General features: G+C 40.6%; 1 protein-coding gene across 2 annotated transcripts in view; it reads left to right on the forward strand.

Annotated features, from left to right (window-relative positions):
* LOC128684071 (cell adhesion molecule Dscam2) overlaps positions 1 to 13925 on the forward strand; it is a 642309-nt gene that overhangs the window by 25622 nt on the left and 602762 nt on the right. For both annotated transcript variants that reach the window (XM_070091014.1, XM_070091022.1), the window contains exon 2: positions 8099 to 8255. The gene's annotated coding sequence lies outside the window, so the exon portion shown is untranslated. The remainder of the gene's footprint in view (positions 1 to 8098; positions 8256 to 13925) is intronic.

A 13925-nucleotide genomic window follows, 5' to 3' on the forward strand; every position in this document is an offset into this window, starting at 1 on the left:
GAGTGATGGTGAATGAGTGATGATGAGTGATGTTGAGTGATGGTGAGTGAGTGATGATGAGTGATGTTGAGAGATGATGAATGATGATAAGTGACGGTGAGTGATAAAAAGTGAGTGATGGTGAGTGATGGTGAGTGATGGTGAATGATAAATGAATGATGGTGAGTGATAAGTGAGCCATGGTGAGTGATGTTAAGTGAGTGATGGTGAGTGAGTGATGATACGTGAGTGATGGTGAATGATGTTCAGTGAGTCATGTTAAGTGAGTGATGGTGAGTGACGTTAAGTGAGTGATGATGAGTGATGTTGAGTGATTTTGAGTGATGATACGTAAGTGATGGTGAGTGATGTTGAGTGATGGTGAGTGATAAGTGAGCGATGGTGAGTGATGTTGAGTGATGGTGAATGAGTGATGATGAGTGATGGTGAGTATTACAACCCAGGAGTCCCAAAGGCCTGTTATCCTGGGTGTAAAGGGAGCAAAATAAACACAGCAGAAAAACTTTTGACTTACATTATCCTTCACCAATTTAGAACAGAAGTATGTACACTATATACACTACGTACAACAATAGGTATTAGTGCACTCCAAGGTAAGCAAGGCAGAATAGAAGCCACTAGAGAGCAGACCGTGCTTCAACCAGCTCTAGAATGGGAATGACAAGGGCAGACAGGTGAATGGTACCTACATAACCTCTTCGATTGCCAAAACCATCTTCTCATTGGCTGGAACCTGGGTACTGATTGAACGACGGGGCCCCATCGCCAACCCTTAGTTCTCTGGTTCGCTGGTTGGGGGAGAGTGTGTACATGTGCCGAATAAAGGTTACGTACTCTTTGCATGCCACACCCCCATCCCGATAGGGCTCAGGATTAGGCTGCCACCTCCCAGTGGTAACCGTGCCGCCATGGCACAAAATAATGGGACCGCCTTTCCTCTCACTATCCTACTCTTAGATAGAGCTCAACTTTTCTCGTGACAAAAAGCCAAACCCTAAATTCAGAGCGAGACAGCAGACAGTCGGGCTAAACATTGGTCCAAGACACGGGTGAACGGTAGCCCGCATCCTCTCACTAAAAAAAAAAAACCCCACACAAGGGGATAAAAAAAAGAGCTTGGAAGAGGTTACCATAGGTAACCTAGCACATCCTAACCTAATATATAATTATAATTATAATGTATAATATTGTTAGACTCTAGATAAAGAGTCTGCCAACATATTTTCTTTGCCGGCAATATGTAAAATTCTGAGAGAGTAGGGCTGCAGTCGTAGACTCCATCTCATGAGCCTCGTATTGTGGTTCTTCATGGCTTGGAGATATACTAGAGGATTGTGGTCACTGTAGACAGTGACCACCTGCAAAGTCTGGCCCACGTAAACATCAAAGTGCTCCAAAGCCAGTACCAGCGCGAGGGCTTCTTTTTCAATGGTAGAGTAAGCCCTCTGATGCGGCTGGAACTTGGCAGAGAAAAAGGCTACAGGCTGCAACTCCTCGTCCCCGTTTTGCAACAGTACTGCCCCAACCCTCAGGTTTGGAGAAGTCTGGAGACAAAAGAATGAATGCAGTACATAATAATCTTTTTGCTTTATCAAAAGCACCTTGAGAAACTGAAGTCCAAATAAAGGGAACTTTGTGACTGGTAAGAGAGGTAAGAGGGGCTACAATATCTGAAAAATTCTTACAGAATTGACACGCAAAGTTTGTAAAGCATTGGCAAAGCTAATGCAATGGCGGACAGCAAGTTACACAATGTTCCTGCTTCCAGCTTCACCCTAGGCTCAACCCGTGCTCTAAGTCCAGCTCCAGGTCTCGGACAGGCTACCCATATTACAACCCAGGAGTCCCAAAGACCTGTTATCCTGGGTGTAAAGGGAGCAAAATAAACACAGCAGAAAAACTTTTGACTTATATTATCCTTCACCAATTTAGAACAGAAGTATGTACACTATATACACTACGTACAACAATAGGTATTAGTGCACTCCACGGTAAGCAAGGCAGAATAGAAGCCACTAGAGAGCAGACCGTGCTTCAACCAGCTCTAGAATGGGAATGACAAGGGCAGACAGGAGAGGGGTACCCACATAACCTCTGCGATTGCCAAAACCATCTTCTCATTGGCTGGAACCTGGGTACTGATTGAGCTACGGGGCCCCATCATCAACCCTTAGTACCTGGTTCGCTGGGTGTGTACATGCGCCGAATAAAGGTTACGTACTCTTTGCATGCCACAGTGAGTGATGATTAGTGAATGATGGTGAATGATGAAAAGTGAGTGATGGTGATTGATGTTAAGTGAGTGATGGTGAGTGATGTTGAGTGAGTGATTTTGAGTGATGATACATGAGTGATTGTGAGTGAAGTTGAGTGATGGTGAGTGATGTTAAGTGAGTGATGGTGAGTGATGTTGAGTGATGGTGAATGAGTATGATGAGTGATGGTGAGTGAGGATTAGTGAATGATGGTGAGTGATGAAAAGTGAGTGATGTTAAGTGAGTGATGGTGAGTGATAAGTGAGTGATGGTGAGTGATGTTAAGTGAGTGATGGTGAGTGATGTTAAGTGAGTGATGGTGAGTGATAAGTGAGTTGTTACAAAAAACGCGATTCTAAAAGCTTAGAGATCTCCAGGTAATACTAGAAAGGACTGCCCTTCTAGCATCCAGCCTGTTACTGGGTTTTCGTAACAATTAGTCAGTATCCTTGTCCAATTATCCATTAGAATTCAGTATGATTCAATAGTGCTTCAGGATTACAACTGGTAGGCTACTAACTAGAGAAAATAAAATTTAATAAATTTATTAAGTATCGTCTAGAAGTATATCATATTAAAATAAATTAATCAATTCAAACAAATTAATAATAATAACTTCTCTCGTATACAATATTATTGTGCTGAAAGCACATATCACATTTATAATTCTTAAGTACCGTCTGGTACATTAACATTTAATAAGATATTACAAATATGTACAAGTAAGTTTGTGTGTATGTGTGTAAGTGCTCTAAGTAGTTCACTATGTCTCAAGACTCGACTAGACTTAAACAAGTGACTGACAAAGTCCTCAAATAAACTAACTTCTTGACCAACTGGCTATCAGAACAGTCTGCTTGAACAATAAAAAGAATGCTAAGCCCAATAGCAATATAACAAGCAACTGCGACACAGAATCAGGAACAAGGAGATAATATAACGACACTAAGTAGGGACCATCAGCAGATCCTCCACAAAAGTCACCAAACTCCCATACTACTGAATCTAAGTTCAGCATAAGAAAATCCCGACTGTGACAGTACACAGAAACCAGTACAAATTAGGTCAGAAGCTACAGCTCAGGACCTGAGTTGCTCAGAGTGTCTTTGAGACACACAACTTCAGTACAACGTCGAAAATCACTAAGTCTATACAGTGTTCTGTGAACAGTCTCCAGAACTAACAATAATGAGACAAGAGACGATCTTCCAACAAGGGCCAATAAGGGAGATTTAGGCACTTTGTTTGGAATACGTCCAACCACCCAGCGAGTCTAGACCAGACTGAATACTTCAGGCGAGGTGAGGACACCCCCCTCCCCTCGATCACGTGATAGCTCCGTGGGTTGCTGCCCAGCAAGAAGCCGGCAGGGAAACGAGCAAAGAGCGATAATTACAGTAGTTAGACAATCAAGACTTGAACTGAGCACATAATATGTTACATCCTACCTAACAAAATTTAACTAAGTCAAATAATAATAATATAAAGCAATATATTTACGATTTAGCTATTATCGCAAATATAAGCAATATAAAATTATATGAAAAGGTAATAATTATATATATATATATATATATATATATATATATATATATATATATATATATATATATATATATATATATATATATATATATATATATATATATATATTAATCATTGCAACCTATTCAGGGGTTGCAACATGAGTGATGGTGAGTGATAAGTGAGCCATGGTGAGTGATGTTAAGTGAGTGATTTTGAGTGAAGATAAGTGAGCGATGGAGAGTAATGATAAGTGAGTGATGGTGAGTGATGTTGAGTGATAAGTGAGTGATGGTCAGTGATGATAAGTGAGTGATGGTGAGTGATGTTAAGTGAGTGATGGTGAGTGATGTTAAATGAGTTATGGTCAGTGATGTTTAGTTATAAGTGAGTGGTGGCGATGAGTGACGGTGAGTGATGTTATGTGAGTGATGGTGAGTGATAAGTGAGTGGTGGCGATGAGTGATGGTGAGTGATGATAATTGAGTAATGTGAGTGATAAGTGAGTGATGGTGAGTGAGTGATAAGTGAGAGCTGGCGAGTGATAAGTGAGTGAAGATAAGTGGTGATAAGTGAGTGATGAGTGATGATGACTGATGTTAAATGATAAATGAGTGATGGTGAGTTAATGATGGAGTGAATAATAGTGGGGGAGTAATGGTGAGTGAGTAACGGTGGGGAAGGGTAGGTAAGTGAATGTGATTGAGGATGAGTGTAGATGTGCAAGTGAAAGTGAGTGAGGGAGAGTATGAATGAGTAAATCAGTGTGAGGATGAGTGAATAAGTGTGAGGGTGAGTGAGAAGGTGAGTAGGTGAGAGTGAATACGAGGGTTAGTGAGTGCAAGGGTGAGTGAGTGCGAGATTGAGTGGTTGAGTGCGAGGGTAAGTGGTTGAGGGAGTGCGAGGGTGAGTGGGTGAGAGTGAGTGAAAGAGTGAGTGCGAGGGTGAGTTACTGAGTGAGTGCGAGGGTGAGTGGGTGAAGGTGAGAGAGAGGGTGAGTGAATGGTCCTTCCATCAACCTTCCCACCCCTCCCCTGACCCATCCATTACTCAAACTACCCTCCCTTCACCCTTCCCTCAAAATTGCTCCGTCCCACTGCCACTCTCTCCTACTCGCTTACTATTCTGCCTCACCACTACCTTCCCCGTCCCCCACTGCCTCTCCCACTCTACCTTCCTCCTCCACTGCTTCCCCCGCTACCTTCTCCCTCCCCCACTCCCCCTAACAACTTCCCCTCCACTACTGCCTACCCCACCACCTTCTCCTTCCCAAATGGGTCCCCCCAACACTTTCCTCCTCCACCACTGCCTCTCCCACTCTATTCCCCCTCCACCACTCACTCCCCACCACCTTCCCTCTTCCCCATTTCCTCCCCAACACGTTCCCCCTCCCTCGAAGCTTCCCCATCACCTTCTTCTCCCCCCTTCCTCACTGCCTCATCTGCCACCTTTCCCCTCCCCAAATGCCTCACCCGCCAACTTCCCCCTTCCTCACTGCCTCCCCTGCCACATTCCCCCTCTCCAAATGCCTCCTCCACCTCCTCACCCGTCCGCCTCCTCTACCACCGCCCCCTCAACCACCGCCCCCCTCACCAGCCCCCCAGAGCAGCCAGCTCCTTCCTATTCCATCACTGCTGAAGGTTAAGGGCGGATGAGACACATGGGAAGGTGAGAGGTAAGGGAGGGGTAAGCAGGAGGGAGTAGAAGGGGAGGGAAAACTTGTAGAGAGAGTAGTGGGAGGGGAGGGGAGGGAAAAATTGATTCCTCCACTGATCTAACTACCACCACCACCACTACCACCACTACCACCAATACCACCAACACCACCACCACTACCACCACTACCACCAATACCACCAACACCACCACCACTACCACCACTACCACTACCACTACCATCACTACCACCACCACCACCACCACCACCACCACCACCACCACTACCACCACCACTACCACCACCACTACCACCAACACCACCACCACTACCACCAATACCACCAACACCACCACCACTACAACAACTACCACTACCACTACCACTACCATCACTACCACCACCACCACCACCACCACCACTACCACCACCACTGCCACCACCACTACCACCAACACCACAAACACCACCACCACTGCCACCACTACCACCATTACCACTACCACTGCCATCACTACCACCACCACCACCACTGCCACCACCACTACCACCACTGCCACCACTACCACCAACACCACCACCACTACCACCACTACCACCACTACCACCACTACCACTACCACTACCATCACTACCACCACCACCACCACTACCACCACCACTACCACCACCACACCACCACTACCACCACTACCACCACCACTACCACCACTACCACCAACACCACCACCACTACCACCACTACCACAACTACCACTACCACTACCATCACTACCACCACCACCACCACCACTACCATCACCACTACCAGAACCACTACCATCACTACCATCACTACCCCAATACCATCAACACCACCACCACTACCACCACTACCACCACTACCACCACCATTACCACTACCATCACTACCACCATCACCACCACCACTACTACCACCACTATCACCACCACTACCACCACTACCACGCCCAACACTACCACCACTACCACGCCCACCACTACCACCACCATTAACACCACCACCACCACCACCACTACTACCACCACTACTACCACCACCACCACCACCACTGTCACCACTACCATCACCACCACCACCAATACCACCACCACTACCACCACTAGCACCTCCACCAACCCCACCACTGCTACCACCACCACTACCACCACCACCACCACCGCCACCATCACCAAATACAACCACCACAACCACCACTACCACTACCACCACTACCACCACCCCCATCCCCACCATCACTACCACCACCACTACCACCACAATGACCACCTCCATCACCAATGCCACCACCACAAGCATCACTACCAATACCACCACTACCACCTGCCCTTCCCCCACCACCACTACGACCAGCATCACCACTACCACCACCACCACCACCACTACTACTACTAACACCTCCACCACCCCTACCACCACTACCACCACCACTACTACTACCACCACCACTACCACTACTTTCACTACCACCACCACTACCACCACCACTACCACCACTACCACTACCATCACTACCACCACCATCACCACCACTGCCACCACCACTACCACCACCACTACCACCACTACCACCAATACCATCAACACCACCACCACTACCACCACCACTACCACTACCATCACTACCACCACCACCAGCACCACCACCACTACCACCACCACTACCACCACCACCACTACCACCAATACCACCCCCACCACTACCACCACCACTACCAACACCACCCCACCATTACCACCACCATTAACACCACCACCAACACTGCTACCACCACTACCACCACCACCACCACTGTCACCACCACCACCACCACCACCCCCACCAATACCACCACCACTACCACCACTACCACCACCACCCTATCACTACTACCACCACCACCACCACCACCACCACCACCACCACCACCACCATCACCAAATACCACCACCACAACCACCACGACCACTACCACCACTACCTCCACCGCCACCCCACCATCGCTACCACCACCACTACCACCACTATGACCACTGCTATCACCAATGCCACCACCACAAGCATCACTACCACTACCACCTGCCCTACCCCCACCACCACTACCTCCACTACGACCACCACCACCACCACTACCACCACAACTACCATCACCACCACCACTACGACGACCACCACCACCATCACCAAATACCACCACCACAACCACCACTACCACTACCACCACTACCCCCTCCGCCACCCCACCATCAGTACCACCACCACTACCACCACTATGACCACCGTCATCACCAATGCCACCACCATAAGCATCACTACCACTACCACCACTACCACCTGCCCTGCCCCCACCACCACTACCACCCCTACGACCACCACCACCACTATCACCACAACTACCATCTCCACCACCACTACCACCACCACCACCACCACCACCACCACCACAACCACCACCACCACCACCACCACCACCACCACCACCATCACCACCACCACCACCACCACCATCACTACTACTAACACCTCCACCACCCCTACCACCACTACCACTACCACTACTACTACAACCGCCGCTACCACCACTACTACCACCACTACTACCACCACTACTACCACCACTACTACCACCACTACTAACACCAAGAACTTCCTCACCACAGGTGGAAGGCGTGGTACAGGTGGCAGAGAATGGTTCACTGGTGTTCCCACCGTTCCCAGCACATCTGTACAACGCCCACGTACACGCTGCTACGTACACCTGCCGTGCCTCCTCCCCCGCAGGCACCCTCCTGGCCACCCCCGTCATCGTCCGTGCTGGTATGTGGCTCTAGTATGTCCTTATTTCTATGTGTGTTCTTGTACCCGCCTCCACCATCCTTGTTAGGAAGTGACCTCATTGGGTCTTTGTCCTTGTTCGTATCGCACATTTTATGTACGTATTTGCTTGTACGTGGTTTTCTTTGTTGGTACTTATTTTTGTCTATTTTTGCCGTCCGTGGCACATACCAAACATGCTTATTATCCATTAATGAATTTCTTAAAACCCATGCAAGATGCAGGGAGATTACCTTAAAAACCATGCAAGATGCAGGGAGATTACCTTAAAAACCATGCAAGATGCAGGGAGATTACCTTAAAAACCATGCAAGATGCAGGGAGATTACATTAAAAACCATGCAAGATGCAGGGAGATTACATTAAAAACCATGCAAGATGCAGGGAGATTACATTAAAAACCATGCAAGATGCAGGGAGATTACCTTAAAAGTATGTAAGATGCCGGGAGATTACCTTAAAGCCATGCAAGATGCAGAGAGATTGATTACCTTAAAAACAACGCAAGATGCAGGGAGATTCCCTCTAAAACCATGCAAGATGCAGAGAGATTACCTTAGAAACCATCCACGATGCAGGGAGATTACCTTACAAACATTCAAGATGCAAGGAGATTACCTTAAAAAACTATGCAACATGCAAGGAAATATTCTTGAAAATCATGCAAGATGCTGGAAAATGTTGCATTGTTGATTTGTTCTCTACAGCTTCAAGATAATTAGGGCAGCTGTTGTTGGTATATAAAGGCCTCATACAGCTTCAAGATAATTATGGCAGCTGTTGTTGGTATATAAAGGCCTCATATAATTTGTTTGTACACTATAATTAAATCAAGATTGTTTTGCTGGGGACTGGCAGTCGTTGCAGGTGTTGCAGGTGTTTGTCGCTAATTTAGCCGAAAGTAAAATTTTCACTCGGTGTTTAAGGTAATTAATAAAGGTATGGTGCTTGTTTTAGGTAATCGACAGGTATATTGTGTTTCTTTAAAACAATCAACACGTATATAGTACTTGTTTAAGACAATCAACAGATATATTGTGTTTCTTTAAGGCAATCAACAAGTATATACTGCTTGTTTAAGGTAATCGACAGGTATATTGTGTTTCTTTAAAGCAATCAACACGTATATAGTACTTGTTTAAGACAATCAACAGATATATTGTGTTTCTTTAAGGCAATCAACAAGTATATACTGCTTGTTTAAGGCAATCAACAAGTTTATTGTGTTTGTACAAGAATTGTATATAAAACCAACAAGATGAAGATTTAGACACATGTGCAACATCTGGGTATCTTTATTGTAGATGTTTCGCCATCCAGTGGCTTTATCAATACAAATTCTAGGACATAACTTGAAGACAGTAGAACTATATACAAAAGATGAGGTAATCAGTCCCTCAGCCTTGGAGTTGGTGTGAAGAGCACCGTAGTCGTGAAGATTCTAGGGCAGAGGCAAGGTGACTGGCGCTTATATACTAACGCCAGGTGGAAAGGGGACGGGTAGTAGACGAGGGCATAGTCACTGGTAGGCGGGATTCCCCAGTGGAAATAGGTCATACCTATAGGGATGGATAAGTTGTAGTAGTAATTGTAGTAGCCGTGAAGAAAGTCAAGTAGATGTCCCCTTTTTCACCTGACGATTAGTATATAAGCGCCAGTCACCTTGCCTCTGCTCCAGAATCTTCACGACTACGGTGCTCTTCACACTAACTCCAAGGCTGAGGGACTAATTACCTCATCTTTTGTATATAGTTCTACTGTCTTCAAATTATGTCCTAGAATCTGTATTGATAAAGCCACTGGATGGCGAAACGTCTACAATAAAGATACCCAGATGTTGCACATGTGTCTAAATATTCATATTGTGTTTCTTTAAAGCAATCAACAGTTGCATCGCGTTTGTTTAAGGAAAACAACAGGTGCATTTTGTTTATTTAAAGTAATCAACAGTTGTATTATGTTTGCTTAAGGCAAGCAACAGGTGTATTTATTGTGTTTAGGGCAATCAACAGGTGTATTGTCTTTGTTTAAGGCAATCAACAGGTATATTGTCTTTCTTTAAGGAAAACAACAGATGAATTTTGCTAAATTAAAGCAATCAACAGGGGTATTGTGTTTGTTTTAGTAATCAACAGATGCTTAGTGTTTAAGATAATCAATAGATGAATTACATTTGTCTATAATAAGAAACAGACACACTACGATTGTTTAAAGTAACGAACTGGCGAACTGTGTCTTTTCAAGGAATTTAACATTGGTAAACATTTTTTTTGTTTGACGTACAACTGACGACATATTGTACGTTTAAAAGGACATATTTGCCAATGGAATTTTTTGTTCACATTGTGGCTGTTATAATCTGCTGCATTGATTGTTTTGTTTAATTAAGAAAGAGTGTTGTCTGTTTTAAGTAATTAAGAGAGAATGTTATATGTTTTAAGTAATTAAGAGAGAATGTTGTCTATTTTAAGTAATTAAGAGAGAATGTTATCTGTTTTAAGTAATTAAGAGTGAATGTTGTCTATTTTAAGTAATTAAGAGGGAATGTTGTCTGTTTTAAGTAATTAAGAGAGAATGTTGTCTATTTTAAGTAATTAAGAGAGAATGTTATCTGTTTTAAGTAATTAAGAGTGAATGTTGTCTGTTTTAAGTAACTAAGAGTGAATGTTGTCTGTTTTAAGTAATTAAGAGTGAATGTTATCTGTTTTAAGTAATTAAGAGTGAATGTTGTCTATTTTAAGTAATTAAGAGTGAATGTTGTCTGTTTTAAGTAATTAAGAGAGAATGTTATCTGTTTTAAGTAATTAAGAGAGAATGTTGTCTATTTTAAGTAATTAAGAGTGAATGTTGTCTGTTTTAAGTAATTAAGAGAGAATGTTATCTGTTTTAAGTAATTAAGAGAGAATGTTGTCTATTTTAAGTAATTAAGAGGGAATGTTGTCTGTTTTAAGTAATTAAGAGAGAATGTTGTCTATTTTAAGTAATTAAGAGAGAATGTTATCTGTTTTAAGTAATTAAGAGTGAATGTTGTCTATTTTAAGTAATTAAGAGCTAATGTTGTCTGTTTTAAGTAATTAAGAGAGAATGTTGTCTATTTTAAGTAATTAAGAGAGAATGTTATCTGTTTTAAGTAATTAAGAGTGAATGTTGTCTGTTTTAAGTAACTAAGAGTGAATGTTGTCTGTTTTAAGTAATTAAGAGTGAATGTTATCTGTTTTAAGTAATTAAGAGTGAATGTTGTCTATTTTAAGTAATTAAGAGTGAATGTTGTCTGTTTTAAGTAATTAAGAGAGAATGTTATCTGTTTTAAGTAATTAAGAGAGAATGTTGTCTATTTTAAGTAATTAAGAGTGAATGTTGTCTGTTTTAAGTAATTAAGAGAGAATGTTATCTGTTTTAATTAATTAAGAGAGAATGTTGTCTATTTTAAGTAATTAAGAGTGAATGTTGTCTGTTTTAAGTAATTAAGAGAGAATGTTATCTGTTTTAGGCAATTAAGAGAGAATGTTGTCTATTTTAAGTAATTAAGAGTGAATGTTGTCTGTTTTAAGTAATTAAGAAAGAATGTTGCCTGTTTTAAGTAATGAAGAGATAATGTTGTCTGTTTTAAGTAATTAAGAAAGAATGTTGTCTGTTTTAAGTAATTAAGAAAGAATGTTGTCTGTTTTAAGTAATTAAGAAAGAATGTTGTCTGTTTTAAGTAATTAAGAAAGAATATTGTCTGTTTTAAGTAATTAAGAAAGAATGTTGTCTGTTTTAAGTAACTAGGAAAGAATGTTATCTGTTTTAAGTAATTAGGAAAGAATGTTGTCTGTTTTAAGTAATTTAGAAAGCATGTTGTCTGTTTTAAGTAATTAGGAAAGAATGTTGTCTGTTTTAAGTAATTAAGAAAGAATATTGTCTGTTTTAAGTAATTAAGAAAGAATGTTGTCTGTTTTAAGTAACTAGGAAAGAATGTTGCCTGTTTTAAGTAATTAGGAAAGAATGTTGTCTGTTTCAAGTAATTAAGAAAGAATATTGTCTGTTTTAAGTAATTAAGAAAGAACGTTGTCTGTTTTAAGTAATTAAGAAAGAATGTTGTCTGTTTTAAGTAATTAAGAAAGAATGTTGTCTGTTTTAAGTAATTAAGAAAGAATGTTGTCTGTTTTAAGTAATTAAGAAAGAATGTTGTCTGTTTTATGTAATTAAGAAAGAATGTTGTCTGTTTTAAGTAATTAAGAAAGAATGTTGTCTGTTTTAAGTAATTAAGAAAGAATGTTGTCTGTTTTAAGTAATTAATAAAGAATGTTGTCTGTTTTAAGTAATTAAGAAAGAATGTTGTCTGTTTTAAGTAATTAAGAAAGAATGTTGTCTGTTTTAAGTAATTAAGAAAGAATGTTGTCTGTTTTAAGTAATTAAGAAAGAATGTTGTCTGTTTTAAGTAATTAAGAAAGAATGTTGTCTGTTTTAAGATTTTAAGAAAGAATGTTGTCTGTTTTAAGTAATTAAGAAAGAATGTTGTCTGTTTTAAGTAATTAAGAAAGAATGTTGTCTGTTTTAAGTAATTAAGAAAGAATGTTGTCTGTTTTAAGTAATTAAGAAAGAATGTTGTCTGTTTTAAGTAATTAAGAAAGAATGTTGTCTGTTTTAAGTAATTAAGAAAGAATGTTGTCTGTTTTAAGTAATTAAGAAAGAATGTTGTCTGTTTTAAGTAATTAAGAAAGAATGTTGTCTGTTTTAAGTAATTAAGAAAGAATGTTGTCTGTTTTAAGTAATTAAGAAAGAATGTTGTCTGTTTTAAGTAATTAAGAAAGAATGTTGTCTGTTTTAAGTAATTAAGAAAGAATGTTGTCTGTTTTAAGATATTAAGAAAGAATGTTGTCTGTTTTAAGTAATTAAGAAAGAATGTTGTCTGTTTTAAGTAATTAAGAAAGAATGTTGTCTGTTTTAAGTAATTAAGAAAGAATGTTGTCTGTTTTAAGATATTAAGAAAGAATGTTGTCTGTTTTAAGTAATTAAGAAAGAATGTTGTCTGTTTTAAGTAATTAAGAAAGAATGTTGTCTGTTTTAAGTAATTAAGAAAGAATGTTGTCTGTTTTAAGATATTAAGAAAGAATGTTGTCTGTTTTAAGTAATTAAGAAAGAATGTTGTCTGTTTTAAGTAATTAAGAAAGAATGTTGTCTGTTTTAAGTAATTAAGAAAGAATGTTGTCTGTTTTAAGTAATTAAGAAAGAATGTTGTCTGTTTTAAGTAATTAAGAAAGAATGTTGTCTGTTTTAAGTAATTAAGAAAGAATGTTGTCTGTTTTAAGTAATTAAGAAAGAATGTTGTCTGTTTTAAGTAATTAAGAAAGAATGTTGTCTGTTTTAAGTAATTAAGAAAGAATGTTGTCTGTTTTAAGTAATTAAGAAAGAATGTTGTCTGTTTTAAGTAATTAAGAAAGAATGTTGTCTGTTTTAAGATATTAAGAGATAATGTCTGTTTTAAGTATTTAAGAAAGAGTATTGTGTGTAATTAATAAAGAGTATTTTGTGTTTTACGTAATTAAAAAAGAATATTGTGTGTATTTATTCTTAACCAAAAATTTTCTCTAGTTATTTAAAATGAACTAGTGGGGAGAATTTAGTGTTTGTTAAGGATTATTAGAGAGTCTCCAATAATTTTATTAACAC

The sequence above is a fragment of the Cherax quadricarinatus genome, chromosome 3, assembly GCF_038502225.1.
Source record: "Cherax quadricarinatus isolate ZL_2023a chromosome 3, ASM3850222v1, whole genome shotgun sequence".
Classification (NCBI taxonomy): domain Eukaryota; kingdom Metazoa; phylum Arthropoda; class Malacostraca; order Decapoda; family Parastacidae; genus Cherax; species Cherax quadricarinatus.